Genomic DNA, 10046 nt, shown 5'->3' with positions numbered 1-10046 from the left:
AGGGAGTTGAAGAAGAGAAAATGAGAGCCTACAAGGGAAAGGCCTTTTGGAGATACGCCTTTAATAAAGTTTTAAAGGCAGTGATTGTAATCTTCTGTCAGATAGAAAGGAGGAAGGCATTTCAGTCCAGAGTCAAGATGTGGGCAAGGTGTCAGCAGCTCAGAGGGCTGAAGGGTACATTCAGGTTCCAAGAAAAACAGAATGGAAGGTCAGAATACATTGCCCTGGGAAGAATGTAAACCCTCATAGACAATCATGGGAAAGCAGAGTTAATATTTTTCTCATTGACTCAATTGCCACTTCATCTTGGAAGCTTGGGAACAGCATTTCTGCTGCTTGAGGAACAGGGGAGGGGGTGAGCCTGACAAAGATGTCCAACAAAAAGTAAATTACCTAAGGAGGGACTTGGAAGAGAAACTCCCTAGTCTAGGAAAAGGCAGGTGGAAATGGACTCTTTATTTTAGACCAAATAGAGTCACTGGACTCTTCCTTCTGGGAAGCATTATTGATGAATCTAACCCTTTCCCTACATTTCTGAGTCAGACTTAGGTCTTGGAAGTGAGTTATCCTGGAAGAAACTGCAGGAGAACGAAAGAAAGTCAATTATATTTATTGACCACTTACTTTGTCCTGAACACTGTACGTAAGCATTTTGGAGAGTACAATATACCAGAGTTGGTAAACAGGTTCCCGGCCCACAACAAGCTTACAGTCTAGAGGATGAGCTTACAGTGTAGAAATGCTCTGTTAGTTCAGAGCCATGGTCATTTCACTTAAGGAGAATCAGAGAACTCGTGGAGGGACACTTACGGTGGTTCCCATAGCTCACCTCTGGTGGGATGTGTGAAGAGAATGGATGAGAGTTGAATCTCCAAACAGATGCTGTATGATGAGCTGAAATTATGTAGCCAAATCAGTGGGGACAGAGGAAACACTTGAAATACCCAGTAAAACAATGCTTCAGGTAATGATGCATACCAGTTCATAATAATAAAAGTAATATTTAAGCACTTACTATGTGCCAAACAATACCTGTAAGTGCTGGGGTAGATAAGAGATAATCAGGTTGGACACATTTCCATAGGGCTCATACTCTAAGGATGAAGGAGGCCAGGTATTTCATCCTATTTAAGGATGAGGAAACTGAAGCACAGAGAAGTTGTGACTTGTCCAAACTCATATAGCAGACAAGGAGTAGAGCCAGGATTAGTTAAAAGTTGGGTGTCTTTTGTAGCCAATAGACTAGCATTGGCACAGTGCATGAAAGAATGAGTGACCCTTTGAGAGCAGAAGCCTTAATTGGAGAATAAGACAAAGAGACAAAGTGAAAATGACATGATGATGCTATTTTTAAAGCACTTACTATGTGCGAAGCCCTGTATTAAGCACTGGGCTGGATACATGCAAATCAAGTTGGAAATAGTCCCTGTCCTATGCGGGGTTCACAGTCTCTATCCCCATTTTACAGAGGAGATAACTGAGGATCAGAGAAGTGAATTGACTTCCCTGAAGTCACATAGCAGATGTGGTAGAGCCAGGATTAGAACCTGCGACCTTCTGCCTTCCAGGCCCTTGCTCTATCCACTAACGACATGCTGACATCAGACCCTCCAAACAACAAATGAAAGCCCATGATCAGTGGCTTGGTGAGAATGTACAATGTGGATCCTCGTTGTCCTTTTCCAACATACACAGATGCCCATAGATAAACTTCACTGTCAATAATGACATCTTTGAATGAGAAGAACGAGGGTACATACAGTTATGCACGCATGTTTAAAACTACCAGCAACACACTCCACTATCTCACAACACTGATCTGTTCCCACTTATCTTTGCCGGATGTTGTACCCTGAGCCCCAGAACTTCTCTGGTCCAGAGAAAAAGGAAGAGTAGAAAGCAGCATTGGAGTGAGTAGGCAGAAATCAAAAGGCATAGGTAAGGGAGGAGTTCAAATGGAGAAAGGGAAAGAGAGAGGGAAGGAATGAAAAAGACCCAAATAGTTAAGATGATTATCAGGTGAAAAGTTTTTACTTCAAACATCAATGCTGTTGATGGTGGATTTTATCCATGGATACAGGTGTGACGGAAAAAGGTCAGTGAATGGCTGATAGTCTTGTCCTCAGGGGTTGTGCTGACATGTTTACTATTTGCTGCATCTGGCACGGTTTTCAGTTTTGCCTCAGCCTCATGTTCCTCTCATCACTTGCTTGAAAAAACTCCATTCTTGAAATCCATGCCAGGTGAGTTTGCTGGTTCTCTTGTTGCATCATTAAAACTTCATTTTACCGCATCCTTAAAAAGTTTCCTTTGTTCCCCATGTTTTTGAATAACTCCATTTCAGCTCACAGAGCAAAAGGTGTAGGAATCTTAATATCAGCTGTTCTCCTCATCTGTCCTTTCCTGTGAAGCTCTCTTGAGAGGACCAGAGCTATGAGACAGAGAGTCCTGGACCTCCTTGCCATTGATAACTTTCCCATTTGGTGATAGATATGACTTACGTCTCCCCCATCCTAAAAAAACCCGCTCTTGACCCCACTTCCCCCTCCAGTTATCGTCCTATCTCCCTACTACCCTTCCTTTCCAAAATCCTAGAACGAGTCGTCTACAATCGATGCTTAGAATTCCTTAACTCCCATTCTCTGCTAGACCCCCTCCAATCTGGCTTCCGTCCCCTCCACTCTACCGAGACTGCTCTCTCTAAGGTCACCCATGACCTCCTTCTTGCCAAATCCAATGGCTCCTACTCCATTCTAATCCTCCTTGACCTCTCTGCTGCCTTTCACACTGTCGACCATCCCCTCCTCCTCCATACCTTATCTCACCTTGGCTTCACGGACTCTGTCCTCTCCTGGTTCTACTCTTACCTCTCTGGCCGGTCATTCTCGGTCTCCTTCGCTGGCGCCTCCTCCCCCTCCCATCCTTTAACTGTTGGAGTTCCTCAAGGGTCAGTTCTTGGCCCTCTTCTGTTCTCCATTTACACTCACTCCCTCGGTGAACTCATTCGCTCTCACGGCTTTGACTACCATCTCTACGCAGATGACACGCAGATCTACATCTCCGCCCCTGTCCTCTCCCCCTCCCTTCAGGCTCGCATCTCCTCCTGCCTCCGGGACGTCTCCACCTGGATGTCGGCCCGCCACCTAAAACTCAACATGAGCAAGACTGAGCTCCTCATCTTCCCTCCCAAACCCGGTCCTCTCCCAGACTTCTCTATCACCGTTGATGGCACGACCATCCTTCCCGTCTCTCAGGCCCGCAATCTCGGTGTCATCCTTGACTCGTCTCTCTCTTTCACCCCACGCATCCTATCCGTTACCAAGACCTGCCGGTTTCACCTCTACAATATCGCCAAGATCCGCCCTTTCCTCTCCACCCAAACGGCTACCTTACTGTTACGGGCTCTCGTTATATCCCGGCTAGACTACTGTGTCAGCCTTCTCTCTGACCTCCCTTCCTCCTCTCTCGCCCCGCTCCAGTCTATACTTCACTCCGCTGCCCGGCTCATCTTCCTGCAGAAACGATCTGGGCATGTCACTCCCCTTCTTAAACAACTCCAGTGGTTGCCTATCAACCTCCGCTCCAAACAAAAACTCCTCACTCTAGGCTTCAAGGCTCTCCATCACCTTGCCCCTTCCTACCTCTCCTCCCTTCTCTCTTTCTACCGTCCACCCCACACACTCCGCTCCTCCGCCGCCCACCTCCTCACCGTCCCTCGGTCTCGCCTATCCCGCCGTCGACCCCTGGGTCACGTCCTCCCGCGGTCCTGGAACGCCCTCCCTCCTCACCTCCGCCAAACTGATTCTCTTTCCCTCTTCAAAACCCTACTTAAAACTCACCTCCTCCAAGAGGCGTTCCCAGACTGAGCTCCTCTTCTCCCTCTACTCCCTCTGCCATCCCCCCTTTACCTCTCCGCAGCTAAAGCCTCATTTTCCCCTTTTCTCTCTGCTCCTCCACCTCTCCCTTCCCATCCCCACAGCACTGTACTCGTCCGCTCAACTGTATATATTTTCGTTACCCTATTTATTTTGTTAATGAATTGTACATCGCCTTGATTCTATTTAGTTGCCATTGTTTTTATGAGATGTTCTTCCCCTTGACTCTGTTTATTGCCATTGTTCTTGTCTGTCCGTCTCCCCTGATTAGACTGTAAGCCCGTCAAATGGCAGGGACTGTCTCTATCTGTTGCCGACTTGTTCATCCCAAGCGCTTAGTACAGTGCTCTGCACATAGGAAGCGCTCAATAAATACTATTGAATGAATTCTGGGAGAGACTGGTGAAAGTGCTTGACAAAAATGACCAAAGCATCTGAGATGTGTTCTTGTCTCAGCCACAGTAAACTCTTTGTCCTCCTTGTGAAATAACAGGGCTTTGCCACATCCTCACATGTCTGCCCTTATCAAGACATGCCCAGTGAGTTATATTTATTTATTAATTAGAGAAACAGCATGGCATAATGGATACAGCATGGGCCTGGGGGTTAGAAGATCATGGGTTCTATTCCCTGCTCCTTCACTTGTCTGCCATGTGACCTTGGGCAAGTCACATCACTTCTCTGTCTCAGTAACCTCATCTGTAAAATGGGGATTCAATCTGAGACCACATAAGACCGGGTCTGTGTCCACCTTGATTTGCTTGTATCCACCCAGTGTTTAGTACAGTGCCTGGCACATAGTATGCGCTTAACACGTACCCTCGTTTTTATTAAGTGATTTTTGTGTGTTAAGTGTCGGGTAAAACATTGAATAATTAGAATAGCTGTATCCTGAGAATGACCAACAGTGGAATGAAATTACCAGTCCATAGGCCCTGGGATCACCACCTCCTGCTTAATTCCATACATTCTCTCCATTTCACTAGAGAATTAGTTTTGTCTGCTAATCCATTGCATTTCTTTACAACTGCTCTATCGCCCCTCTCCAAGTCTGTGAATAAATCAGTGTACTGTCTAGTACTGTTCATCAAAGAGAGGTTCCTGGGAAGATGTCTTCAGTTTTTCCTGGGGCACCACAGAAGTGACTTCGGAAAGCTCGAACACCCTTCAGAATAGCATTCCATAAGCTTGCGGCCCTGGGGACAGTGACTAATCCCCGCTCCACTACTTGCCTGCTGTATGACCTTGAGCAACTCATTTAAACCTCTCTGTGCCTCAGTTACCTCATCTATAAAAATGGGAATTAGGACCACGAGCTCCATGTGGGACAAGGACCGTGTCCGAGCTGATTACCTTGTATCTATCCCAACACTGAGAACAGTGCCTGGCACATAGTAAGCACCTAAATGCCATAATTATTTAAAAAACCAATAGACATTTACCTGGGAGACCACAGTCAGCTACTGGAGATCGGCTTTTTGGTGGTGTGGCTTTAATGGAACCTGATAAACTACAAGCTTCCTTGAGTGGAGTGAGGATGTAAAAGCTTTCATTTTGCTCTGGTTGCTAGGACAACAGCTTTCTTCCCACATGTGTTCAGACAGCAAGCTCATTTAGAATCTACCTTTCAAGCTCATCTAGACATTTTGGAGGTGCCTGAGTGGACAGGGGAATGGTGGGGGATGCGGGGGTGGGGAGAAGGGCATTGCACCAGGTTCTTCAATGAAAGACATGAAAAAAAATTCATATTTAAACCTTCAAGAATACATTGAAGGAGGTTCACTCAGTTCAGGATAGCTGATTGGCATTTCCATTTGGGGGACTTTTTGTTAGTGTTTTCTTTTCCATCAAAATCCTGCATGCCAATGCACCTAAGGTGACTTAAGTCCACTGAAACCCTTAAAATGGGTGACTAAGTCCACTCATTTTTCTTTCCTCCAAATGGATTTATTATCTTTGCAAAATCAGAAGCAAGTGGACTACTCTTATACAGTGACATTAAGGAGAGTGGAAATTAGGTAGCAAGAAGGCAGGAAACAGGGCCAAAGGAAGGGGTGGGGAAGGGAGAGATTAGGGGAGAAGAGCAAAGGGGTAGAGAGGTACAGGGTTATGAGAATAAAAATAGAATGAAAGGGAAAAGGGAGAGGAACAGAGACTGAGTAAGAAACAAAAGGGTGAGATGAACTCACCTACCACTGCCAGTCCCTTCCCTTAGACAAAAGATATATTAAAATATCACCCGGGATGGTCTTGTTCACTAGTGTCCCCAAAAGGCGCTCTGCTTCTGGGATCTATACTGCCTGTCTGGCCCAGCCCGTTAATCAACCTTGAGCACCTTCTCTACAGAGCACTGTACTAACCACTTGGGAGAGTACAATTCATAAGAGTTAGGTGCAATCCTTGCCTTCAGAGAACTCACAGTGTAGGCTTCTGGGGTGTAGAAGAATTGAGAGCTTCTGACAGAGCCAGAGACACAGAATTTTAGCTGCAACAGAAACTCCTAATATTCAAACACAATGTCGGCAATGAGGAGGAGGTTGCTGAAAAGATGATTGGATGGCTAGGAAGTTTCCTCCTTGTTTCCTTCTTTTCCATCTCTCTGCAGGAGCAGCTGCTGACACTGCCACAGCAACTGAACAGTCTCTTCCCATCACCTGAAATGAAAACAGGTCCTTGGTCCACAGTGGGAATTTTCTTGCCCTTTTTTAAAACCTAAGGAGACTCTTGTTACACTTCCAAAAGAAAGGCACTGCAGGCACAGTGAACTGTGTTTGTAATTCATAACGTATTTTAACTCTGTTTTTCTGTTCAGGATCAAGAGCCTTGAAGTAATACCTATTTAAGTGAGATCGACTAGTCAATATTATTTTACTCCACCTACCCTATTCTAAATCTCTTTAAATGTCACTCTCCTCCTGTAGACTGTAAGTTCCTCGTGGGAAGGGATCACAACTCCCAACTGTGTTTTACTGTACTCTCTCCAGTGCTTACTACAGTGCTCTGCACACAGTAAGTGCTCAATAAGTGGGAAGCAGAGTGGCTCAGTGGAAAGAGCATGGGCTTGGAAGTCAGAGGTCATTGGTTCGAATCACCGCTGTCAGCTGTGTGACTTTGGGCAAGTCACTTGATTTCTGTTTGCCTCAGTTACTTCATCTGTAAAATGGGGATTAAGTCTCTGAGCCTCATGTGGGACAACCTGATTACCCTGTATCTACCCCAGCACTTAGAACAGTGCTCTGCACATAGTAAGCACTTAAATACCAACATTATTAATAAATGAGGTGACTAGTTCAGTAAAGCATTTGAGGAATTATGTGCAGAGCACTGTACCAAATGCTTGGATGAGAATATAACAGACACATCCTCTGCCCACAATGAGTTTACAGTTTAGAGGTGAGACAGACATTAATACAAATCAATAACTGGACATATAGATACAGTGGGTCACAGGCGGGCCACAGAGTGCCTGAATGGTATTGAATGGTCACAGCACCATGGGATTCCAGGACAAACAGAAGATAATCCCTGCCCTCAAGAGGCTTCCAGTCTAACACTTCCTAGGGTAGACTCTGATGCTGATATCCTATCCCACTCTTCCACTGGTGTTACACCTCTACTAGACCGAGTCTCAGGTTTTTGTCCATGTATGAAGCAAATGAGGCAGCCCTGCCTGCTGCAGGGTTCACAATGTCAGACAGCACAAGGTCACAGCAGCCCTGCCCTTGAGGAACTCACAGGGTCAGACATGCCCACGATCACAGCAGCCCTGCCCTCGGGGTTGGGGTGCGGGGGGTGGGCTCACAGTGTCACACAGGCCCATAGTCACGGTGCCCTCAAGGGACTCACAGTGCCAGAAAGGGACCAGGTCATGGAGGCCTTACACTGTTAGCCTCATGGAGAAACAGCGTGGCTTAGTGGAAAGAGCATGGGCTTGGAAGTCAGAGGTCATGGGTTCTGATCCCGGCTCTGCCACTTATCAGCTGTGTGACTTGGGGCAAGTCACTTAACTTCTCTGTGCCTCACTTACCTCATCTGTAAAATGGGGATTAAGACTGTGAGCCCCAAGTGGGACAACCTAATTATCTTATATCAACACTAGTGCTAAGAACTGTGCTTTACACATAGTGAACTCTTAAATACCATTATTATTATTATTATTAGTGGCGTCCCTGCCCTTGAGGGGATCAAAATGTCAGCCAGGTGCAAAGTTACAGCAGTTCTAATAATAATCATATTTGTTAAGCACTTAGTATGTTCCAGGCACTGTACTAAATGCTGGGGTGGATACAAGCAAATTGGGTTGGACACAGTCCCTGTCCCACGTGGCGCTCACAGTCTCAATCCTCATTTTATAGATGAGGTAACTGAGGCCCAGAGAAGTGACTTGCCCGAGGTCTCCCAGCAGACAAGTGGCAGAGCCAGGATTAGAACCCATGACCTTCTGACTCCCAGGCCCAGGCTCTATCCACTATGCTCTGCTGCTGTGGGGAATGTTGAGAGGGGGCTCAGTGCCAGAGAGGCCCAAGATTGTGATGGCGTTGGTCTTGGGGGGAGCTCACAGCATCAGAAGGTCCACCACTGTGGTGGCCCCATCCTCAGGGGGCTCACAATGTCAGACAGGCCCAAGGTCATGGTGGCCTTGTCATTAGTGGGCACATTGTGTTGGACAGGCCCTGTGGACCAAACTACCATCTGTATTACTGTGCAGAGCAGTCGAGTGAGCACCATTTTAACTTAAAGGCACTTAATGAGCTTGGTGGTTTACTCTGCTTTGGGGAGGATTCAGCAGAGACAAGCCACTATCACCACTCTTCAGGAGTTCACAGTATGATGTAGGACAGTGCTCTGCACACAGCAAGTACTCAGTAAATGCTATTGATTGATTTGGATAGAGGTCAGGGTTATAATTCTTTGCAAATAGCTGTGAGAAAAAGAGATGAAGCAGGAAGCAGCCCCTTGAGAAAGAGAAAAGGTTTTTGCCCACATACACAGGATCCTTGCCCACAGGTTTGCAGGGGTAGGTAGGAGGAATGGGTTGAGTATTGTAGCAGCAGAAACAGCCCCTTCTGCACCACAACCAGTATATATTGGGCACTAAGCACTGCACTGAGCTCTGGAGAGGGATTAAGGAAACACAGACGGACAGACACACAGCATGCCCCACATGTCCCATGCATTGTCAGTAAGGCCTTCAACGGTCACCCCAGATCCAGCATTCGTCCCCAAACCTAGCCTGGTCTTCTTCAAAGTCAAGGCCATCTGTTCCCAGAGTCTTTCCCCAGCTCCACCCCACCAGCACATGTCCTCCACCCCCAGCCTCAACAAGTGAGGGTATCTCAACTTCCTTTCCCTCCTCCCTCAGACCAGCAACAATTTTGGAAACATAATCAGAAGCCCCACAACACAATTATCACCATCCCAACCCCTTTCCACTTTCTCTAGTCCCTCCCAACCATGCAGTGTACAAAATAAATGCAACCTTAACAGAATCACAACCCATCAATATCAAGCACCCGAGCACCTTTCCCTATCAACCTTCATCCCCACACCTGCCCCAACATCAACAGTTCAACAACATGCATATCTAAGTCATTTCTAAAACCTTGGAATCAACACCTTCTCCAACCCCCTTTTCCATTCAATCAGGCCAACCCTTCTAATCCTGATTCCCACCCCCACCCCATCATCATCACCAATTCAAGAGACATCCACAGTCCCAGCAACTCCAGTCCCAGCCCCACCCTAAAGAAATGTGGGGATGGAGTAGCCACACCACTCCCCTACTCACCAAAACCCCAGATGAGCCACACTCTGTCTCCTTTCCAGTTGTAAACTAGGGCAGGTCTGCTTCAGGAGCCTTATATAGGGTAGGGAAGAGCCCAGCAGCCTCTTGGGCTTTAAAGGGGCAGCGCTACTTGGCCTTACTTATATACACCACTGAGCCATCAATAAAAAGAGTTATTTTAATTTAATTTGAATATTATTTGATTGGCTCTAATTGTTCCTAGGTCTAGAGCTTGCAAGAAGAAGTTCAGGCTGCCCAGCTAGAGTAGGAAGACACCTGCTCAGCAAGCAAGTTCTCCAGGCAAATGCTCTGCTTAAACACTCCCCTCTAGAAGCCCTCCAGGAAAACTCTAACACCAGGCTGATCCTGAGTCACACACTCTACAA

General features: G+C 46.6%; 1 long non-coding RNA gene across 1 annotated transcript; it reads right to left on the bottom strand.

Annotated features, from left to right (window-relative positions):
* Positions 1–6354: 6354 nt before the first annotated feature.
* On the bottom strand, positions 6355–9705 carry LOC114809115. Its single transcript, XR_003756874.1, has 2 exons — positions 9664–9705; positions 6355–6529 (listed from the first exon to the last, which is right to left on the bottom strand). It is a non-coding gene; the product is annotated as an uncharacterized LOC114809115 (long non-coding RNA).
* Between the last annotated feature and the right edge of the window lie 341 nt (positions 9706–10046).

This window comes from Ornithorhynchus anatinus, chromosome 1, assembly GCF_004115215.2.
Source record: "Ornithorhynchus anatinus isolate Pmale09 chromosome 1, mOrnAna1.pri.v4, whole genome shotgun sequence".
NCBI lineage: Eukaryota > Metazoa > Chordata > Mammalia > Monotremata > Ornithorhynchidae > Ornithorhynchus > Ornithorhynchus anatinus.
Note: the sequence above shows the minus strand (reverse complement) of the source record. Positions and strands in the feature narration are given on the sequence as shown.